Raw genomic sequence first — 22,699 nt, 5'->3', positions numbered from 1 at the left:
CCACCAGATTCATGGGGAAAAAAGGTATCTTGGGTCTTTCCTTCTTTTCTTTGCCAGATATCCTGCAAAGTGGAGAACCTGAGCCCTTTTTTTACACTTTCCTTCTCTCTCCTTGGGTTTCTGTCCCCATCAGCTGTTTTAAACATCCTTTTCTGCTCACCTAGAGTTGCTGTCTACCGTTTTTTCCTTCTGGTTTATGCTCCTCCACACTGGGTTTCTGTTAGTTCCTACCTACCTAATATACCACATATTTCCTGGGCTGGGTCCATGATGTGTTTGTGTTCTAAGAAAAGCTGACATTCAGCACTGTGGATTCGCTGCTCGCACAGAAATACAGGGCTGAATCCCCTGGCTCAGTGGACTTGATTTCCAGGCTGCAGGGTGAGTTTTTGGGGCATTGAGCCAAAAACTGATCTTCAAATTTCTCTATCTTATCAAGAATATTTTCATTCTGTAAGTAAACCAAAAACTTGAACTCTTCCAGCTTTCGTCGATACCAATAAACATAACTGTGTCCTTTTACAGGGATACAATTCATCTTTGCTGTCTGTTTCTTCCCTCTGACCAGGTATCTAGGACTCTGGGTGACCTGGGTGTCCATGGAGCCTGTGGAAGAAAGAGACAGAAACTGGAGAAAAAGCCCAGGAGGCAGACTGATATTACAGTCATGGGAGAAAGTCCAGAAACGGAATCCAAGAAGCTTACCTGCTCCCCAGAAAAAAAGGGCCACACAGCAGAGAAGTCTGAAGCACATGGTGGGCTCAGGGGAAAAGCAATGGCACACGGCCTTTGCTTTAAGCCTTCCCCGTCCCCATCAGAACCTCCTTGTGACGCGATCGCTTGCCGTTGCCTTCACAGCCACTGTGTGTACGAGTCCAAAATATTTCATAGGACGTGGGAGGGCAGGGAGAGCTGCTGAAAACCACTAGGGTGAGTTTCAACCTGCTTTCATTTTCTTTTTCCCAGACTCTGTTCTTTTGCTACTTTTTATAAAGTCACTTACACATTATTCACTTCTTTGCTTTTTAACTTGTCAATTTGCCTTCTCCCTTTCATCTCAGGCAATGAATCACATAGCGTCGTGTATATCAATCATAGTTTTGCCACACTTACACAATCGCTGAGCAGTTACTTTATATGAAAAAATGTTGAACTATACAAAACAATATTTATGACAAACGCGTGATGCATCTAGGGAAACAATAGAATGACTACTCTCACCTGAGGCAATCAGCTTAGGAAATGGGTTACGATTAAGAATTTATATTCTTCCAGTTGTCATTGTTTTTCTCACCATGTCCAGGTCTCCATTGCCCTTTAGTTTATATTTTTATTCTCTGGCCTTTCGTCATATTTGTAGTACTTAAGTAAACATCTATACGTTACAGATTATTTAATGTTGTATGTCTTTGAAATTTATCTCAGGGGGATCATTTTGTTCATATTTTCTCTGTGACATGTTCTTTTTTCCTTCAACATTAAGTCTGTGATATTAATCTATGTTGATGCATATGATTTTAGATAATTCGTTTTTACTAATATGTAGCATTCTACTCTATTCCACTCATTTGCTAAAATTCATTATCCATTCTTGAATAAGCATTTGTTCTATGTTTTTTTTTTTTTTTTTTAATTTTTTTTTAACGTTTATTTATTTTTGAGACAGAGAGAGACAGAGCATGAACGGGGGAGGGTCAGAGAGAGAGGGAGACACAGAATCTGAAACAGGCTCCAGGCTCTGAGCCATCAGCACAGAGCCTGACGCGGGGCTTGAACTCACGAACCGCGAGATCATGACCTGAGCCGAAGTCGGACGCTTAACCGACTGAGCCACCCAGGTGCCCCTTGTTCTATGTTTTAATGCTACTACAAACAGTGCTCCATTTTTGTACATTTTTCTGCATATCTCGGTGCAGGATTTCCTCTACACCTGGGAATTGAAGACTGAGCCTTAAAGTGTCCATGTCACTTACATAATGTGGCAAGATGCTTTCCACATTAGTCAAGCCACATAAATGGTCCCATCAACAGTTCGTGAGTGTTTTCAAATTCTCCACATCCAAGACTTAAAGAGTAGTTAATATCCTTTTAATGTTGTCAGGTTAAAATGGATCCCGCTACACTTCCATTTGGCATCTTTCTGATTGCTAAGGAAGTTGAGTATATTTTTCATATTTCTAGACCATGAGTGTTTTCTGTAAATGGCTCTTTGCTCATATTTCTTTGTGGTTGACTAGCTATTATTTATTTGTAACAGTTCTTTGTATATTCTGGGAACCAAACCTTTGTCAGTTATATATGTCATTAATATCTCAATCTGTGGCTTGTGTTTTCATTCTCTTTATGATTTTTTTTGGTTGAATTTCTTAATTTGGTAGAGTCTATCATTCTTTTTTTTGGGGGGGGCATACATTTTTAAATTTTTTATTAAAATTGCTCCCATAACCTAAGTTCATAAAGATACACTCCCATTTTATGTACCAAAACAATGAGCATTTAGAATTTTTTTTTTAATTTTTTTTTCAACGTTTTTTATTTATTTTTGGGACAGAGAGAGACAGAGCATGAACGGGGGAGGGGCAGAGAGAGAGGGAGACACAGAATCGGAAACAGGCTCCAGGCTCCGAGCCATCAGCCCATAGCCTGACGCGGGGCTCGAACTCACGGACCGCGAGATCGTGACCTGGCTGAAGTCGGACGCTTAACCGACTGCGCCACCCAGGCGCCCCTAGAATTTTTAATTTAAGTGTTTAATTCATCTAGAACTTATTTTTGCTTATGTTGTAAAGAAGGGTTTCAATTCATCTTCCCTTCCATGGATAACCACTTATTCTAGAATAACTTACTGTCTATTCCATCATTCCCTTATATTCCCACAATGATGGCTGTCCTATATTAAGTGCCTTATAGGCATTTAATCTTCATATTATTTTCTTTTTTTAAATGTTTATTTTTGAGAGAGAGAGCACGAGTGGGGGAGGGGCAGAGAGAGACAGAGACACAGAATCCAAAGCAGGCTCCAGGCTCTGAACTGTTGGCACAGAGCCTGACATGGGGCTTGAACCCACAAGCCATGAGATCATAACCTCAGCTGAAGTCCAACGCTTAACTGACTGAGCCACCCAGGTGCCCCAAGTCTTCCTATTATTTTCAATTTGTCTATTTATTTATGCCTTTCCCATTATATTAAGTTATAAAATAATTGGGTGATCAGTGGGGCAATCTTTTGTAAAAAGCAAGAGAGTTATATGATCTGAAGAGAAACCAGAGTATTGGTAGGGCAATCTTGTGATTTTAATTAGTGCTGCATTGATGATGATACTGCGGAAACTGGAACACTATTCCTTTTGGGTTTACTTATTTATTTTCATGGTACGTACCTCCACTTACTTCAGATTTTTAAATTTTCTGCTTCTAATATCCTGCAAATCACCAGGATATTCTTCCAACCAGCACCGAAAGTACCTCACCTGAGGTACCAAAAGTATCCGACAGCTTCTTAGATGGAGGAAGATCTATGCTTGCTCCTTAGGCATTGGAGGTTATTTTACAAGAAGACCCACATCACCCCCTAGTGGTCAAAGGGGCAAATTCGTCAGCCGACCTCTGATCCCTCCCTGCCTTCACCTGCCAGGAGGTGAGTGGGGGGTTGCCGGTTCCACGTTGTGAAGGAGCAGCCAAGCACCTCCAGTATTAGAGGGGGACTAGGACCCAAGCAGCCCTTGGTGTGGTAGCCTGCCTCCATACCGCACAGAATTGTTACTAGTAATTGCTACACATTTACTCAGTTATTAATCTAATATTGTTTGATGCTTTATTGGTATAATTTGCCTTCTCAACCTTTTCTAGCCGCCATTTAAGTGCGAGTGCTCCTTCAGTTTCTGTCCTAGATTCTCTTCTCTTTGTACATTCCATCATCAAGGATCGTATGCTTTCATTCTTCCAGTTTTGCTAAATGTCCCAAAGTTTTAGCTCTCTCCCGTCTCATCTTGTACTCACCCTCTTCCTCCCTCTTTGCTCATGCCTCCCTACTAACTGCACCTTTCATTAATTACACCAATTGCTTTCCTAGCTGAAAAATGTTGCACCGACTCTTCCAGGCATGCCTGTCGGTTCATTATCCCCAGTTCCACTTAATTAACTCCGGCTCATCTTTAGGATGTCGTCTTAAACACGACGTCCTCTAGAATCTGCTCTGTGGCTCTGTTAGGTCTCCCTGTGTCATAGGCAGAGACACCTGGGTCCACACAATACCCTGCCCGTGCCTGACTGATACAAGGGCAGAGACACCGGATCGCAACACATATTTTTTTCCCATGACTTTGAAACTTTAACCTAGACAGGAGGTAGTGGTTGCTGAGGCTTTTTAATGCCTCTTTCAGAAAGAAGATGTATGAGCTCCTGTTGCTTAGGAACACGGGGCTAGGGTTTCTGTTCTCATTAAACTGCAGTCAGTTGTCTCTTTTCTCATCCTCTGAGCTCATCAGGGCATCCGGGCAAGCAACCAATTCCCTTTAATAAGTTAAGTTAGTGGGTTAGAAAAGGGGCCCTTTCCTCCTGTCTCGGATTTACTTTCCTTTTATTTTTGAACAGCTTTATTGAGACATCATTGATGCACAGAGAGCTGCACATATAAAATGTATAGAGTTTAATGAGTTTGGAGATAGGCATACACCCACGAATCCAGCACCACAATGAAAGTAACAGATGTATGTGCTAGCTCCAAAAGTTTCCCTTTATCCCTTTGTTTTGTGTGTGTGTGTGTGTGTGTGTGTGTGTGTGTGTGTGTGTTTTGGTGGCAAGAACAGTTAACATGGGACTTACCTTCTTAACAAAGTTTGAAGTGCACAACACAACATTGGTAAGGATAGGCACTACGTTGTACAACTGTGTGAATAGCAGATCTCGAGCAAGTCTCCATCTTGCATAACTGAATTTTATATCAGTCCAACAAATCCCCATTTCCTTCTTCCCATAGACCTTGGCAATCACCATTCTACTTTCTGCTCCTGGGAGTTTAACTACTTTGGATACTTCATATAAGTGGAGTCATGCTTTACTCATCTCTCTGTGACTGGCTCATTTCACCTGGCTTTGCTCTCCAACAACATCCATGTTGTTGCAAATGGCAAGATTGCCTTCTTTTTTAAGGTTCAATAATATTCTATGATATGTATACACCACATTTCTTTATCCATTTGCCTATTGATGGTCATTTGCGTTGCTTCCATATTTTGGCTGTTGTGAATAATGGGGGTGCAGATACCTCTTCAAGATCCTGATTTCAGTTCTTTTAGCTAAATACTCAGAAGAGGAATTTGTTGGGTGGTAGTGTTTAAGTTTCTTTTCTAATTAAAAAATTTTCTTTAAATTTTTGGTGGAACCTCCATATTGTTTTCCATAGCAGCCCCATCATATAGTGTAGGAGGGTTCCAGTTTCTCCACATCCTCACCAGTACTTATCTTCGTTCCTTTGATAATAGCCATGGGAAGTGATATCTCATTTTGGTTTTGACTTGCATTCCCCTGATGATGAATGGTCTTTCGTGAGCACCTTTTGATCTAACTGCTGTCCATTTACATGTCTTGAGGAATGCTTATTCAAGTCCTTCGGCAATTTAAAAATTATTATTATTTACTATTTTTCAATTTGCTATTGAGTTGTAGGAGTTTCTTATACATTTTTAGATACTAACATTTTATCAGGTATATGGTTTGCAAATATTTTCTCCAATTCCATACAAAGCTATAATAATTAGTGTATGTGCTGCTGAAGTGAGCACCAAAGCTATAATAATTAAAAGGGTATGATACTGACATAAAGACAGACATATAGACCAGTGAAACAGAATAGAAAGCCCAGAAATAAACCTACCTTGACCTTCGACAAGGGTGCCATAGTGGGAAAGGACAGTCTCTTCAACAAATGGTGTTGGCAAAAGTGGATATCCACATGCAAATGAATGAAAATGGACCCCTATCTTGTACAATGCACAAAAAAATCAATTTAAAATTGATCAAAGACTTAAACATAAGATCTGGAACTGTAAAACTTCTAGAAGAAAACACAGGAAAACTTGTTGACTATGGTCTCGGCAATGATTTTTTTATCACCCTAAAGGCACTGACAACAAAAGCAAAAAATAGACAAGTGGGACTATATCAGAATAAAACGCTTGCTTTCCTTTCAAACAGTGAATTGGAAGTTTTTTACAAGAATCTTAAAACTGTCTAAGAGATTTTCTACTGGCTTTTCAATTTCTACCCAAGACACTCACTTGTTGTCTATCCTGTTTTCAGCCCTCTGCTTATAAGAGGCAAACAGTGAATTGGAAGTTTTTTACAAGAATCTTAAAACTGTCTAAGAGATTTTCTACTGGCTTTTCGATTTCTACCCAAGACACTCACTTGTTGTCCATCCTGGTTTCAGCCCTCTGCTTGTAAGAGGATTAATTTCAAAAGTCTGAGCCCTCTCTACCCACACCCCTTTGGGGATAGTGAATCCAGAGGTTTTACTTACAATCAAGTAACAGCTTCGAAGGTGGATGTTATTTTGATTGTTTTTATGAACATTTTTGGAGCAAGGAAAAATGACAACCATAGCATCTAATCTTAATTTCATTAGTTATTTGAAGTGGTTTATTTTATGACTCTATGCTTTCAGAATGACTACAAATATGTTCCTCAAAAATAATTTAGACTGGGGTCTTTCAAAGGATCTTGTAAAACATTTTCTTTTTGCCTTATATTCTTATAAGGAGAAAACAATGTGTCTGGCTAAAAGGACTCATGGATCTTGATATTAGGAACAATATTTAATGTTTTTTTCTTATACCTTTTCTTAAAAGGAGGATAATCATCAAATCTATAAAATCAGGGGCTTCAAATTCTCAAGGGAGTAACTGATCAAGAGTCACCTGGAGTAAATTAGCCATAGTCCATTTTTCTTAGAAAAAATAAAAGAATCTTAACTGATTAAAAAAATTTTTTAATGTTTATTTATTTTTGAGAGAGACAGAGCATGAGCAGGGGAGGGACAGAGAGAGAGGGAGACACAGAATCTGAAGCAGGCTCCAGGCTCTGAGAGTCAGCACAGAGTCTGATGCAGGGATCGAACTCACAAACTGTGAGATCATGACCCAAGCTGAAGTTGGATGCTTAACCGACTGAGCTACCCAGGTACCCCCTTAGTTGATTTTTTTAAATGGCACCAGAGAGTAGATTACAGATGACACTCGGATATTTAGGGAAAGTTTTAAATGGACATTGGTCAGTCAGAAGTAGTCAGACTGCTTTCCATATTCCAGAATGGAGGAGCGACCACAGTGGTAGGAGGTTGTGATAGGTAGGAGCCTATCAACTGCTCACTGCCATGCCTGAGGTAGGGCATGTGCTGTAGCCACTGGCTTGAGACTCCTGTAAACTACTTCTGGAAATTATGTTTGTGGGACGTTGAATTACAGAGCCAGTAGACTCATAACCTGGAAAGTCTTTCATGTATAAGATAGGAAATGGACGCTCAGAATGGGCGCATCCAAGGATATGGGAGACTTAAGGAACCCTGACTTCCTAGAAGCCTGTGAAGTTCTCCCAGTGATGTCTCCATTGCTGGGCAGTGTTGTGCCTCTGTGGAGTGTGTGTGTGTGTGTGTGTGTGTGTGTGTGTGTGTGTTGGACAGTCAGGAAAAATACCTAGGTTTTATAGCTTTTAGCCCAGGGACATTTCTATGTAGCTTGGCCACTTTATAGGCCCAGCTCTGTTTCCATCTTGCTAGTTATGAAACAACTCCATACTCAGATATTCTCTCTCTCTCTCTCTTTCTCACACACACACACACACACACACACACACAAGCTCACAGATGTCTCAGTCAGAAAAGCTGTGGTTTTTTTCTCTCCACAATTCCTTCCACAAGGCTCCAGGAGTTCGGTGAGGTGGGGAAGAGGGTGGCTGTTGATAGGGTTCTTGTCTGGGTCTCTGGTCTCTGCCCAGCGCTGTGTTACTAGCACTGCAGAAGTAGAGGCTGCTGTCTGCAGGTTTCACACTCATCACCGTCAGAGATGAAAATGTTGTATTTGGATGGCTAATGGAAAACTCGGTCTCAGAGAAACCTTGTTCATATGCAGCTTTGGAGTCCACATTAGAAGTTGCCATCAGCGTGAGACCCTGTTCCGGGAACTGACGATACCAAAACACAGTTGTGGCTTGAATGCCCACCGAATGGCACTTGATCATCACAGAGGTTCCACTCTTACAGACAGCTGTCCTTGGATCCTGAGAGACGAGAGCACCAAGCCCAGAACCTGCTGACACAGAGGTCAAAGAGGTGAAGGAGGCCTGTACCACAGGCAGAAAACTCACAGCACCCAGAGATTCCTGCTGTTCTGTGAAATCTTCCTGTTAGACCCCCTAGGACCATAATCCCCCACCTCCCTTGCCTGGTGACTTCTCACCTTTCCCTTCATACCTCCAGAGAGCAAGAATGTCCCCCCTCATTTTGATCTGCATAAAATAATCCACAACCTCTGCCTACTGCTCCACTCATGCCATTACACACACACACACACACACACCCAGACACACACACACACTTGCCCCAACTACTCAGATTGTAAGGCTCATACTGGGCCCCAGGAGCAGCAGAAGCATGAGCATCTTCAGATACTGGCCTCATATCACACCTCTCTCACTGTATCTTATTCTCCCTTTCTCCACCCCTAGAAGGATGGACCACTGCTTACATATTCCTGAAGATGCTCCAATCTGCCCTCTCGTGGTGATGTTTTTTTCCAGTGATGCAGGATCCATCAAAGAGCTGAAAGGGGCCTCAGATGTTCTAATTCTACTCCTAACTTTATAGAACATGCGCTAAGACCCAGATCATTGAATGGACTTAAAGAAGTTTCTTAGCTTTACTCATGAAAAAAGCTGTGTGTTTGTGCATTAAAAGGAATTATCGCCTATTCTTTACTTCTGTAACATATCCTCAAAGTAAGTCAGACAACTGATGATTGTTAGTCACTAACAATCGTGGTGATAAACAATCATGAGTGAGCATCAGAAATTCTAGACTATAAGTTCAATGTTTCTTCATACTGATGATAAAGACAATTTCTCATCTTCTAAATGAAGTATTTCTTTCACGACTATCTCATGCTGGTCGCCGTCATATGGATGGTCTTAATACTAAACATAGCTATTTATCGTAGTTTGCACATCTCTGTGTAAATCACTGTGAAGCCTACGAGGATAATTTGTTTACAGCTATTTCCCCATGTTACAGGTCATAGGCTAAGTACTGGCCAATGGAAATAGGTTGTAGGAGATTTAGGGAATTATTTCTGCTTTGAACATGCTGGAATATTTATTTAAATGGCTCGTGCTTAGAAATGTATAGCAATTTCAAAGAAACTGAAGATTTTTCTCCAAAACATTATACTTTTATTCTTATAACAACCTCCCAGTTTTGCTTCATGAATATTTAGTTCTGTATATCTGGAGTGAGTAACTAAGGAAGGTGGGATTAGGCTTGATCCAACAAATTATGTTTGTAGCATAGTGACATAGATTTTTATCATAGTGAATATAATATTGTGTACTAAAGATTACTATGTGCAAAATACTGATGTATGTATTAAAGGGCATCTGACATGCTCTTGTGGCTGTATTTTTTTCATGGTGGGGGCAGACCGCATTATGATGAGGCCGCTTTTCACCATAACTGTACTTTTTCTGCAAAGAGTAGGTGAATGTGCCTTGTAATGTATTACGTCTGCACAACATTATGATGTATAAGGGATGAAGTGTCTGGAGGCCCCTGGATCAGAAGAAACTCTTTCTACTCTTCTTGAGGACCAGCAGCCATCAGGTATATATCTATGGTGTTTCATACTCATCATCAACTGAACTGTGGAAGAAATGCATTTCCCAGAACTTTGTGTTATAGCTCTTGATTAGAGTTGACCTCAAGAAAAATATTTGCAAATGAAGTAGCTGTCATTATACTCTGAAGTCATCATTGGTCTAAAAGCAGTGAGGAACAGGATTAGCAGTACCAATTTATTACATTCTGGTAGCTACTTCTCAAAGATGGCACCCAGAAGAACCATCCTTCCCAGCATTCCCATTCCTGTAAAGATCTGGGCTGACTTGAATGTGGGGGAAGGGACACTGTATGATTTTCATATGTGGCTTTATAGATTCCACCTGGGTCTCTTGAATGCTCACTCTTGGGGAAACCAGCCAGTATGTAATAGTTTTAACTACCCCGAGGCCACCGTGCGGTGACGAAACCTACCTAACCACATTGAAGGGCTCTGTGGAGAAAAGAGACATGCTGGGTGGTCTACAGCTGCTCCAGCCATCCCAGGTGAGGTATCAGACATGGGCATCAGGAAGCCACCTGGGATGTCCAGCCTGGCTGAGCCTTCAAGTATCTCCAGCCCCAGTGACTATCTGTCTGTCATTACATGACAACCCCCAAGTGGGCACTGCCTAGAAGAGCCCATTCAACCCACAGAACCATGAGAGAGACTATATATGTGTTTTAAGTCAGTACATTTTGGGGTGGTGGCAGTGGTTGTTTTTCTAAGCTTTTAAAGGGAGATATATAATCCATATAGTAGACTGCACAAATCTTAAGTGTACAGCTTCTTGAATTTCAGAATGAATGCACTCGGATAACTACCAGCCAGATCAAGATATAGGACATTTTTGGAACCCCAGAAACCTCTCTCATGCTTCCCTCTAAGAAAATTAAAAATGCCTCCACATGCAGCCACTACCTTAACTTTATACGCTATGCACTCTTTGTTCGACGTTAGGTCGATGAGATTCAGCCATGATTTGGCAAATAATATTTGATTCTTTTGCTATATTTTATTCTAGTGTATAAATGTCGCACTATTTATCTATTGCATTATTGATAGATGTTGGGGTGTTTTTCCATTTGAAGTCATCATGAATAAAGCTGTTGTGATGTTATTTTTCTCCCATATCCTTTTCTATTTCCTCAGAATCCTGGAATATTCCCTGAGTGTGCATACAATTAGAAAATTGGTTTTCTGGCTAGCCTAATTTACTTTTGATTGCTTCCAGTATATTTTTAAATTCAGAAATTATGTTTACTGTTCCCAAGAAATGCTACAGCTCTTTGATTATACTTTTATATAAATTGCCCTTCCTCATTAATAGGCATAATGGCTCCTCAAAACTTGCTAAGGAAAGACCTAGTGATATTTTTACTTTTTGACTTCCATTTCATGTAATAACTCTTACAATTTGGTCATGGGAATGGAGGAAATAATAATAATAATAGGAATTATTATGAAACATCACAGCTAAGCAGTTCTTTTTAGTATCAAGATCACTCTGAAAAGGTAAATGGTTCAATAGTTTTAGAGTGGATGTTTTAAAATCCTGTTAAGTCTTTGTTTTCTAAATTTGTCAACTGACAGGAGGAAATCTGTATCCTTTCAAGTTGTATCCAAGATAATAAAGAAAAGCGAGATTGTCTGTCTCCTACTGTCCTCCCTTTAATTTCCTTTCTTTCATTGGACAGATAACCTCACCCCATTCTATCACCTCTGGAATATGGTTTGTACCCATGGAGGAGCAAACTCCAGGGGCTGTGTCTCCTACTGGTCCATGACTGTATCAGCCTGCTCAGGAAATTATTGTCGGAAGGTATCAATGAACATGGTCTGGACAAAGTAAAGCATCTTAGATCCATCCCGTTTCGGATGGTTTCTTTACTATGGTCCAAGGACATTAGTTGCAATGAGGGCTAGTGTTCATCACACCATATTTCAGGGTTGTAAATCCTATTCGTAGGTTAGTGTCTCTTTCCCATTTCTGTTTCCTCAGTATTTTGGCTTCTGTGTGAGGCAAGCTTCCACAGAATACATGAGAGAAGAAATCCAAGGTTAACAATTCAGAAATGAAACCAAATAAAATGCATGAAGCCCAGGCTTATATGTAATGGTCAGGGACTCCCCACATCTTCCCAGAAATTGCTTGTCCTGGGAAATACAGGGCCTTTCAGGAGAACAGACTAAGGTTCTTAACTGCTTCCAAGAATAATTAAGAATATATTTCATCCAGCATTTTTAGTTACATGCAATGGAAGGGACAGTCTGAACAATATAAACTGTCATTCATTTCTGCAAGCGGAATTATGTGATCAAATAAATATTTGTAAACAAATGAAGTCCTAAGAACTAACACCATTAGCCTTTTAATTTGATAGATTTTTGTCAGACCACAGAGGGAGAAACCATACAGACAACATAAAGAGCATTTGTAAACTAATACTGACCTCCTGTCTGATGATTAATCATGCAAATATTTCTCTCAAGTCCAACTGTCTCTCTCAAGTGCCAGGTGTACATTTACAGGGGCTTACTAGGTATTTCTATGCAGGTATCCAAAGAAGGCCCACTGGAAATAGAAACTCAACTCTCTTAACACCCTCGCTCCACTCGTTCCTCCAAATCATCTCCTGTTGCCATGTTCTGGGGGTGGAGGTGACCATCTTCACTCCTGACTTTAGCTCATCACTCCCTCCTGCCAGTTCCCTAAGCCTGTCACTGTTGGTGCTTTTCTACCTCATGAAATTCTACTCATCGTTGAAGTTTCATCTCATGGTTTTGCATTCTCTTTGAAGCCCTTCCTGGTGTCACCAAAATCTGCCATGTTACTTCCCATAGCCCACTGACATCTCTGATTAAAACACACATTATATGAAACTTGACCACTTTGTCTTCTATTCCTCTTTCTCCCTCCTTGGCTTTTATTATTCTGAAGGAAGAGACAATTTTCTGTTCATTCGTGTTTTCTAGTATTTGGTAAGAAGAGCCAGGATGTAAAATTAACATCTTTTTTCTTTTGTCTATTCTCTTTCCGCCTCCCCACCCCCGTCCTCCTCCTCCTACTTTCTCTCCCTCTCTCTGTTCTGTCCCTCTCTGATACAGATACAAAAAGATATAGACGTAATTTCAAAAACCAACTTAGTGGATCACTGAGGTGTCTTGTCATTCCGCGAAGCACGTTAATGGCAGCAGCTGCTTTGAGCGTCTGGTGAAAGTGGAAGCAGGGAGGTGAGGGCACTGAACACAGAAAGACCCTGCCACCTGGTGGGGAAGCAGGGCTTGAGACGCACTTCTGCGTAGAGAGGAGGTGGCTGTACTTCACTGTGTCTCTACTGCTGGCACAGAGACACAGAGCTGTCTGGTTCTTTTTCGTCGATGTCACAGTGAGAGGAAAGAATGGCTTCTTGTCTCGAGAGACACTGTAGCCTTCAGGTATGTCTTCTTTCTGAACATCAGTTACTACTTGTGAGCGGTAAAGCAGTCTCAGCCCTTGCCCTGGGTCCTGTCGGTACCAGTACATGGAGTCGTGATCAAAATCCTGTTCACATTCCAGAGTCACGCCTTGTCCTTCCTCTCTGATCAGGTATTTTGGGGTCTGAGTGATTCTACCATCTGCTGTGCCTATAGAAGAAAGAGAGGCTCTAGAAACATAGCCCAGGAGGGTGCCTAATGCTGCTGTCATGGGTAGAAGGACTTAGATCTGGAGCTTAGCACCTTTGGGACAGGAATTTGCTCCCTGACCCCAGGACTCACCTGCTCTGAGGAGACAAAGAGCCACACAGCAGATCACCTGGTGACCCATGATGGGAGAGGGGGCTCCCTGGAGTGCTAAGCACCTGTTGGAAGACAAATGAGGATAGAAACTTAGCTCTGGGGATCCCCCTGGCTTAAAATGCAGAAGTTGTCAGAAGGCTGGAATGGATAATTGGAAAGGATCCCAGAGGTATTCTGGACGGGGTCTCTAACTTTGCAGATGAGGAGACAGACAGGGGACCTGAAGCATTTGCACCCCCTGGGACCTCCCTCCCCAAACTGTGTTCAGCCTGCCTGAGTGGGCGGGCAGGGCCAAGGGTGCGGCCAGAGTCTCTCTCCGATTGGCTCACTGCACCCTGAGCCAGACAACCTGGGTTTGTATCTTTCCTCTCTCTTTTGAGCTTGCGGAAGAAAAATGAACTCGTGAAACCGCATTTGCTTTTTGCTCATGTTGCAAAAGACAAAAATATTTCCTTTGTCTGATTGTCTTAGATGATTAAATGAAATTCTCTATTTAAAGCTTGCAATAGAGAACTTGAAATAGAGTATAAAGTGAAGAAAAGAGAACTTTTGCTCCCTAAATATCTAACCTGAAAAATCATGTCCGGTTTTAAAAATCTTTACCTTTTTCTGGTGACAGTCTTAGTTCCTGAGCATGGGCTGGGATGTCTCGTGATACTTCCACCACCATCCCCTATTTCCATGCTCGCCCTGCAAAATGCTTTCTAGCGAATATGTTCATTAATCCAACTACACGCGCCCTTCCCTTCCCCAGCCCGTGGCTGTTTCTGGGGCAGGGCCTGGAGGGTGTTCCTGCATTGACAGGATGGGACTCTGCATTGATGTGGGTAAGGAGCTGGCACAGAAGTACACTGCAGAGTCTCCCAACTCTGCCAGCCGGATCTTTAAGACGCTGGGTCCCTCTTTGGGAAATTCAGCAGAAAAGCGTTTTGTCGGCATTCCGGAGTCATCTATGATATTTTCCTTCTGGAGGTAAACCATGAATTTCAGACCTTCTCCCGGGAGCTGCTGATACCAGTAAACATAATCGTGTTCTTTCTCTGGGCTGCATCTCAGCGTTGCTTCTTGTCCTGTCCCTCTGACCAGGTGTTCTGGGTTCTGGGTGACACCAGCATTCATGGGACCTTGGAGGAGAAGAGGTTACATGAGACAGGGTCATAATGGCAGAGGAAGTGAGTGCTTGGCAATGCAGCAACCCGAGGCGAGTGCGAGTATCTTTTAAGTCTCCCGTGTTCGAGTGAAAACTCACATGAATTTTGCTTTTCGTGCCATGAGGCAATTATTTGTTTTCATTTAGATGTCAAAAAAATCGGAAAATCTTTCAGAAAATCTTTGGGCAACATGAAGGTCCAGGGCCTATTTGAGACACAGAGAGCCACAAAGCCCAGTGATGCTGATCCGTTAGCCCAGAGCTCACCTGCCCGCAGGAGCCAGAAAACTACCCAGCAGAGGAGTCTGGTGTGCATGGCAGAGAAGGCATGAAGAGGACCCACAGGCATGGCCCAGGAGGGATGCTCACTGTATTAGCCCAGGGAGTTAGACTTCAAAGCCCCCTCGTCTGAGGCGGGTCTTCCTGTGAAGTCACCATTTCCGGGGAGCCTGTTGTCTCTGGACTTAATCTTGTACGTCACTTGAATGAGACATCTTTTTTTCTTTACTGTAAACACATCCTGGCCTAGTATGTGTTACTACGGGGACAGCGTTGCGCAGGTATGTGGAGTGATAAACACCTTCGTGATTGGTCCCCTGGCCTTCCGAAACATTTTTACCACTCCCCTCTCTACTTCTTATCTTGAGTTCCTTTATTTTCTTTCATTGGCTCATATCATCCCTTCATTTTCTGTTGTTGAGTAGAGGCAGTGACCAGGTGTGATGTCTAGTTACACACGTTGAGAAACACGGAAGTGGAAGCCAGGGTTGCTGGGAAAAAAATTAGAGGCAGGAAACGATTTGATTCTGGTTCCTTCTTTCCTCCTCCCCCTCAGCTAAGCAATGGTTGCAAACATCTTCAGGGAACCTTGTCTTATGGTTTATAACTCAGTTTTCTTTTTCTTTTTCAAAAACAAATGTTTATTTATTTATTTTGAGAGAGAGTGTGTGAGTAGGGGGACAGGCAGAGAGAGAGGGAGAGAAAGAATCCCAAGCAGGCTCCATGCTGTCAGCGCAGAGCCCGATGCGGGGCTCGATCTCACAAACCATGAGATCATGACCTGAGCCATAATCAAGAGCCAGACGCTTAACGGACGGAGCCACCCAGGTGCTCCACTCACTTTTCTCATCTTTTGTTGTTCTGCCTGAATTTTTGATGTAAGCAATTCAAAGAAGAGTCATTAGCTCTCCCTCTGACCTTGTGTCCCCCGATTCTATTTATCTATCTGCATTATTCTCCTTAATCATGGATGGGATGCCTGATTTTGAGGGATCTTCCTTCCTTCCATTCTTCTGTCCTTCTTTCCTAACCTGCACGGTTAAATAAAAATTATGTGAAAACCTTCTTTGTTCTAGGCATAGTGAAAGGAAGAGTAAGGCACAGCCCACCCTATCAGAATGTACAGGCTCCCTGTATTGATGAGGAGATAAAATCTGTATACCTAGGATACTCCAGGCTTTGAGTAATGAATAAGATCATCTTAATGTTTAGTGTCCAAATCACAGTGGTTTATGACCTTCTCTTATTGACAGCAGGGTCCCAAGTCCTCCCTCAAAGGGTCTCCATTATTTTGGTAAGTAGTTAGTAGGCTTCCCAAAATGTACACTTGAATCAAAATACAGCTGCCATCACCACTTAGAAGCACCTCAGTGATTTTTCTTGGAGATACTCCTGTTGTTCACTAATGCTATTGATGAAAATGCCCCACACTAAACACCCACGCCCAGTCTGAAGGGTCTCTTCCTGGGTGCTGTTAGACACTTATCCTCAGTCAGCTAGGGCAGTGGTGGAGTTGACACAGATGTGGGGGAATGAGTTGTCTCCTCCTCATCGATGAGGTGTCCTTGTTACTTAGGGCTCAAAGGAAGCTCTGCCTGTGTGCAGAATCTCACCAAGGAACTTGTGAACGGTTCCGTCAGCTGCTAGTTACCAGTTTTCCCTCTCTCTTGGCTCAAACCCAATAGAAGGGGTTAGATAAGGAGCAGGTGACTCACCATTCCCCCCCCCTTTTTTTTTTAAATATAATTTATTGTCAAGTTAGCTAACATACAGTGTATACAGTGCGCTCTTGGCTTCGGGGCTAGATTCCCATGATTCATTGCTTACATGCAACACCCGGTGCTCATCCCAACAAGTGCCTTCCTCAGTGCCCATCACCCATTTTCCTCTCTCCCCTACTCCCCCATCAACCCTCAGTTTGTTCTCTGTATTTAAGAGTCTCGTATGGTTTGCCTCCCTCTCTGTTTGAAACTACTTTTTCTCTTTCCCTTCCCCCATGGTCTTCTGTTAAGTTTCTCAAGTTCTACATATGAGTGAAAACCTATGATATCTGTCTTTCTCTGACTGACTTATTTCACTTAGAATAATACCCTACAGTTCCATCCACTTTGCTGCAAATGGCAGATTTCATTCTTTCTCATTGCCAAATAGTATTCCATTGTATATATAACCACATATTCTTTTTTTTGTATTTATGCCTTTTTTGGATATGAAATTTATTGTCAAATTGATAAACCATATATTCTTTATCCATTCACCAGTTGTTGGACATTTAGGCTCTTTCCATAATTTGGCTGTTGTTGAAAGCACTGCTATAAACATTGGGGTACAAGTGCCCCTATGCATCAGCACTCCTGTATCCTTTGGATAAATTCCTAGTAGTGCTATTGCTGGGTTGTAGGGTAATTCTATTTTTAATTTTTTGAGAAACCTCCACACTGTTTTCCAGAGCAGCTGCCCCAGTTTGCATTCCCACCAACAGTGCAAGAGGGTTCCCAATCCTCCGCATCCTCGCCAACATCTGTTATTTCCTGAGTTGTTATTTTTAGCCACTCTGACTGATGTGAGGTGGTATCTCAATGTGGTTTTGATTTGCATTTCGCTGATGATGAGTGATGTTGAGCATCTTTTCACGTGTCTGTTGGCCCTCTGGATGTCTCCTTTGGAAAAGTGTCTATTCATCTCTTCTGCCCATTCCTCCACTGGATTATTTGTTTTTTGGGTGTTGAGTTTGGTGAGTTTTTTATAGATTTTGGATACTAACCCTTTATCTGATACGTCATTTGCAAATATCTTCTCCCATTCCATCGGTTGCCTTTTACTTTTGTTGATTGTTTCCTTTGCAGGGCAGAAGATTTTATCTTGATGAGGTCCCCATAGTTCATGTTTTGCTTTTTTCCCCCTTGCCTTTGGAGACGTGTTGAGTCTCCTGTTCATTACTGCATGTTCCAGACCAAACCTTTCCCCTTTGGTCTTCCCTACCAATCAGTCATCATAATGAGAGTCAATGAATGCAAGCAATAAATTGTGTGTTGGGATGTGAGGAGTTACAATGCAGTGGTCCTGGTGTCCCGAAGAGTCATGGTGAGACTATGGTCGACGGTGGCAGGGCCAACACCCAGCTCAGCAGCTCTGGAGGCTGCGGGACGACCGCTACAGCGTATGTAATCGCCTTTGGCATGTGGAACTTACCTGGTCAAACTTCCAGACCTTCAAACTTGGCTCTTCTGGCAAAACTGTAGGTCTCTTCCCTCCCCGTGGAGCATGCAAAGGCTAAAAATTCATCCCAGGGGCTAAAGCCTCATTTCCTCTAATTTAAAGCCCTCATAATGTGTCCCTGCCTTCAACTGAGAGAGCACTTCTTAAGAGGGTAAAAATTGGCTAAACTACAGACAGGTCAGTAGCAAAAATTAATGCAGAATAGAAAATGCCATTTAAGTTCACTCATCTGTCCAAGCAGGTAAATTATTGGCTTAGACACTTGGTCGAACACTTTTGGATTCTCTTTCCTGTTATTACTATTATAAACTTCAAAGTGGCTAAGACACTGGATCTTAATTGTGTTCACCACAAAAAGAAATAGTAATTAGGTGACGTGATAGAGGTGTTAAGGAGCACAATGGTGATAATCATGCTATGATATATAAATGTATCCAATCAATATACTGTACATCTTAAGCTTACATAATGTTTTATGTCAATTACAACCCAATTAAAAACAGCTTTATTGAGGTATAATTGACATACAAATCAACTGCACACATTTAAAAAGTTTTGATGTATGTATGATAACAGGGGACCATCACCACAATCAGGATAGTGAACATATCCATCACCCCAAAAAGTTTCTTTCTATCACGTTTTAATCCTTCCCTCCCGATCCTTCCCACACCTGTCCCATCCCTAGGCAACCACCGATCTGCTTTCTGTCAATATAGATTTGCTTGCATTTTCTAGTTGTTCATATAAATGGAATAAAATAGTATGTTTTTGTTTGTGTCTGGCTTATTTCCAACACTGTAATTATTTGAGACTCATCTATATTATTATGTACCTCATAGTCAGTTAATTTCTTTGGCCACTTAAAGAGTGCATTTACTGAGAAGTTTATAAAATGTTTTATAATTTTAGAAGATTCACAAATTCATCAAACAAGTTGGTACACAATGCAAATTATACAACACGTTCCTCTATTCACGAGGGTATCTCTTGAAAATATGCTTTTCCCCCTGACATTCAACCTACAATATTTGAATCTTTTTAAGTTCAGCTTCCAGATCTTTTTTTTAATTGAGATAGTAATTCATGTACCGTAAAATTCACCATTTCAAAATGTAAAATTCAATGGCTTTTAGTGTTTGTTAACTGGTGCAAACAATAATGCCATGTGATTCCGGAACACTGTCATCATCCCCAAAGAAACCCTGTACCAATTAGAAGTCACTGTGCATTCACTCCTTTCTGCAGCCCATGGCAACCGTTAGTCTACTTTTTGTCTCTGAGGTTTACCTCTTCTGGACTTTTATATAAATGGAATCTTATGCGCCTTTTTGTGCTTAGCTTCTTTCACATAGCATTTTTTTCAAGGTTCATCTATGTTACAGCATGTATCAGAGCTCCATTCCTTTTTATGATCGAATAATGTTCCATTGTATGCATACACCACATTTTGTTAATTGACCAATTGATGAACATTCAAATTGTTTCCATTTTTTGGCGATTATGAATAATACCCAAATAAGGGACTTGTATCCAGAATATATAATTTTCAAGATTTTTCTGGATGCAAGTCCCTTGCAAGGTACATGATTTGCAAATATTTATCTTATTTTGGGGGGTGACTTAAGCTTTCTTGAGAGTGTTCTTCGAAGCCCAAATTTTTTTATGTATATTTATTTTTGACAGAGAGAGAGAGAGAGAGAGATAGCACAAGTGGGGGAGGGGCAGAGATAGAGGGAGACCCAGAATCTGAAGCAGGTTCCAGGCTCTGAGCTGTCAGTACAGAGCCCAACATGGGGCTCGAACCCATGAACCACGAGATCATGACCTGAGCTGAAGTCAGACGCTTAACCGACTGAGCTACCCAAGTGCCCTGAAGCTTAAATATTTTTTAAGTTTGAAGTCCAATTAATCTTGGTTGCCTGTGTTTTGGTGTCATATTTAAGAAATCATCACCTATCCCATGGTCAGGAGGATTTACACTTGTGTTTTCTTCCAAGAATTTTATACTTTTAGCTCTTACATTTAGGTCTTTGATCAATGTTGAGTTAATTTTTATATGTGGTATGAGGAAGTCATGCAAATTCATTCTTTTGCACTGGATATCCAGTTTCCTCAGCACCGTTTGTTAAAAAGACTATTCTTTCTCAATTCAATTGTTTTGGCACTCCTATCTAAAATCAATTCCCCATAAAGGTGTGGCTTTATTTGAGGACTCTTGATTCTGTTTCATTGATCAATGTGTATTCTCTTCCAATACAACACTGTATTGATTTCTGTAGTTTCACAGTAAGTTTTGAAACAGGCAAGTACTGGGATGCCTGGGTGGCTCAGTCGGTTGAGTGTCCGAAGGCAGCTTGGGTCATGGTCTCACAGCTCGTGAGTTTGAGCCCCGCATCAGGCTCTGTGCTGACAGCTCAGAGCATGGAGCCTGCTTCAGATTCTGTGTCTCCCTCTCTCTCTTCCCTTAACCACTCTCATTCTGTCACTGCCTCTCTCAAAAATAAATTAAAAAAAAAAACATTAAAAAGTTAAAAAAAATAGGCAAGTATGAATTATCTAACACCTTTCTTCTTTTTAAAAATGCTTTGGCTAATTTTGGTACCTTAGACTTTCATCTGAATTTTAGCATTTACTTGTCAATTTCTGGGGGAAGAAAGATAGCTGGAATTCTGGAATTTGATAGGGATTTAGTTGAATCTGTAGATCAGCTGGCGAATTTTGCCATCCGAAAATTATTAAGTCTTTCAATCAATGATCATGGTATATCTTTCCATTTATTTGGGTCTTTAATTTCTTTCAAGCAATGTTTTGCACTTTTCAGTGTACAACTTTTTGATTTCTTTTGTTAAATTTAGACTTAGATATTTTATTATTTTGATGCATTGGCTCCCTGAGAAACTCTAATTGGCAATTATATGTCCCTTAATAGTAAAAGTGGAAATATGGATTAGCTTCTACTTCTCCAGAACAGTATTCTTGTTGGATATAACAAGTTAGTTAAATGGGGGTGGTAATAAGACAAAATTGTTAATGAAAATAAAGCCAATTAGACTGCTTTTTAAATCTGGTGGTGCCCTCTGCTGGGGAGGAAAAGCCGACATGTACCTCTGCGTGGATGTCTTCCTAGGCATGGGTATGTGTGTGCATTAGAATGTGTATGTGTAAGCCTTGAAGTGTGAGGTGGTATTGGGCAAGGCCACTGGCCAGGGAAAGAGAGAAAAGGAGTTTCTTTTAGTTTTAAGGATATTCATGTGGATGCTTCAAATGTTTCTTATTTCAAAATGACCTTTTATTGAACATTCTCTTTCATCTTTGATTTCTAGATTTGTTGACCGTCTTTTTATTCTTACTCTGTTATTTTTAGTCTCCTTCATCTCCTATAATGGATAAGAGTTAAAATTCTGTCCATTCTGTATCTCAAGAGTCCATTCTCCCCTTTTTCTGTTTGGTCCCATTCTTGGGCAGTCCTCAAGAGTCTAATTTTAGTCAGAATCCTGCTAAGGTGGTTAGCCAGCATACCTTCAATATCTGAGTGCTCTTGATGTAATACCAAATTCCTATCCCTGACAACTATCCCCCAGATGATTTCTGATCATCCTGGAGGGCGTTCAGCAAGAGTTCTGCTAGGATAGTCTAGCCAGAATCCTCCCTTACCCTGACGTCTCCTTTTCGTAATTCTCCATCCAGTTCCACTCCCCCTCCCTGCTTCTTGGCTATAAACTCACTTTTCCTGCTTGGAGTTGGAGTTGAGACCAATACGTCTCCCCTACCACAGTTCCCCGTTGCGGCAGTCCCCCTGGGTGAAGTCTGCCTCATAGTTTGAGCTATAAGTCTGAATAACATTTTCTATAACAAAATTCACTACAATAGTAATAAACAATTTTATTACACATCTCTTTCAGCACAGAGATGTTATGGTTTGTGTCATCATCAACAGTAGCTTTCTTAGTTTACACTCTGAACCGGGACCCGTTAATATGTGAAAGAGCATGCTATTAATAATTTTGCCAGAACAGCAAGCCTGAACCAGGGCTGTCTTGGGAGCCCAGAGCGCTTGACTGCTCTACATGGTCGACTCTCTGACGCTCGCCTTTATTGTCATCGGGCAGCAGTAGGGGGGATGGGAGGAAATAATTGACCATTTTTTGGTCATGACCTCATTTCAAGACTACATCAATGCTGGGGCATACAGGGATGATCTAGAATGCCCCTTCCAACCAGATCTTCCCTGGATCTGTGTTAGCTACACTTACAGTTTCCTCAGTTATTGCCAGATGGTAGCGACATCCCCGGTGGTCACACGTGTGAGAAACGTGGAGATATATCCTGAGTCATACTCATGTCAAATCTTGGAGAGCAAACGGTGCGAGTTTCTAATTTTAAAGAGGAGAAAACTGAATCATAG

General features: G+C 41.4%; 1 long non-coding RNA gene across 2 annotated transcripts in view; it reads left to right on the top strand.

The window, feature by feature from the left end:
* Nucleotides 1-22,699, top strand: part of LOC132674569 (uncharacterized) — a 112,796-nt gene that overhangs the window by 82,823 nt on the left and 7,274 nt on the right. The window contains exons 2-8 of one of the 2 annotated variants that reach the window (XR_014137342.1): nucleotides 305-381; nucleotides 569-930; nucleotides 3,437-3,637; nucleotides 8,127-8,326; nucleotides 9,746-9,868; nucleotides 12,972-13,301; nucleotides 14,730-15,353. This is a non-coding gene — a long non-coding RNA (uncharacterized LOC132674569). Of the gene's footprint in view, nucleotides 1-304; nucleotides 382-568; nucleotides 931-3,436; nucleotides 3,638-8,126; nucleotides 9,869-12,971; nucleotides 13,302-14,729; nucleotides 15,354-22,699 lie in introns of both variants that reach the window. The other variant, XR_013552363.2, reaches the window with a different exon arrangement.

Source organism: Panthera onca, chromosome A2 (genome assembly GCF_046562875.1).
Source record: "Panthera onca isolate mPanOnc1 chromosome A2, mPanOnc1 haplotype 2, whole genome shotgun sequence".
In the NCBI taxonomy this organism is placed as follows: domain Eukaryota; kingdom Metazoa; phylum Chordata; class Mammalia; order Carnivora; family Felidae; genus Panthera; species Panthera onca.
This window is presented reverse-complemented; position numbering and strand designations above follow the sequence as displayed.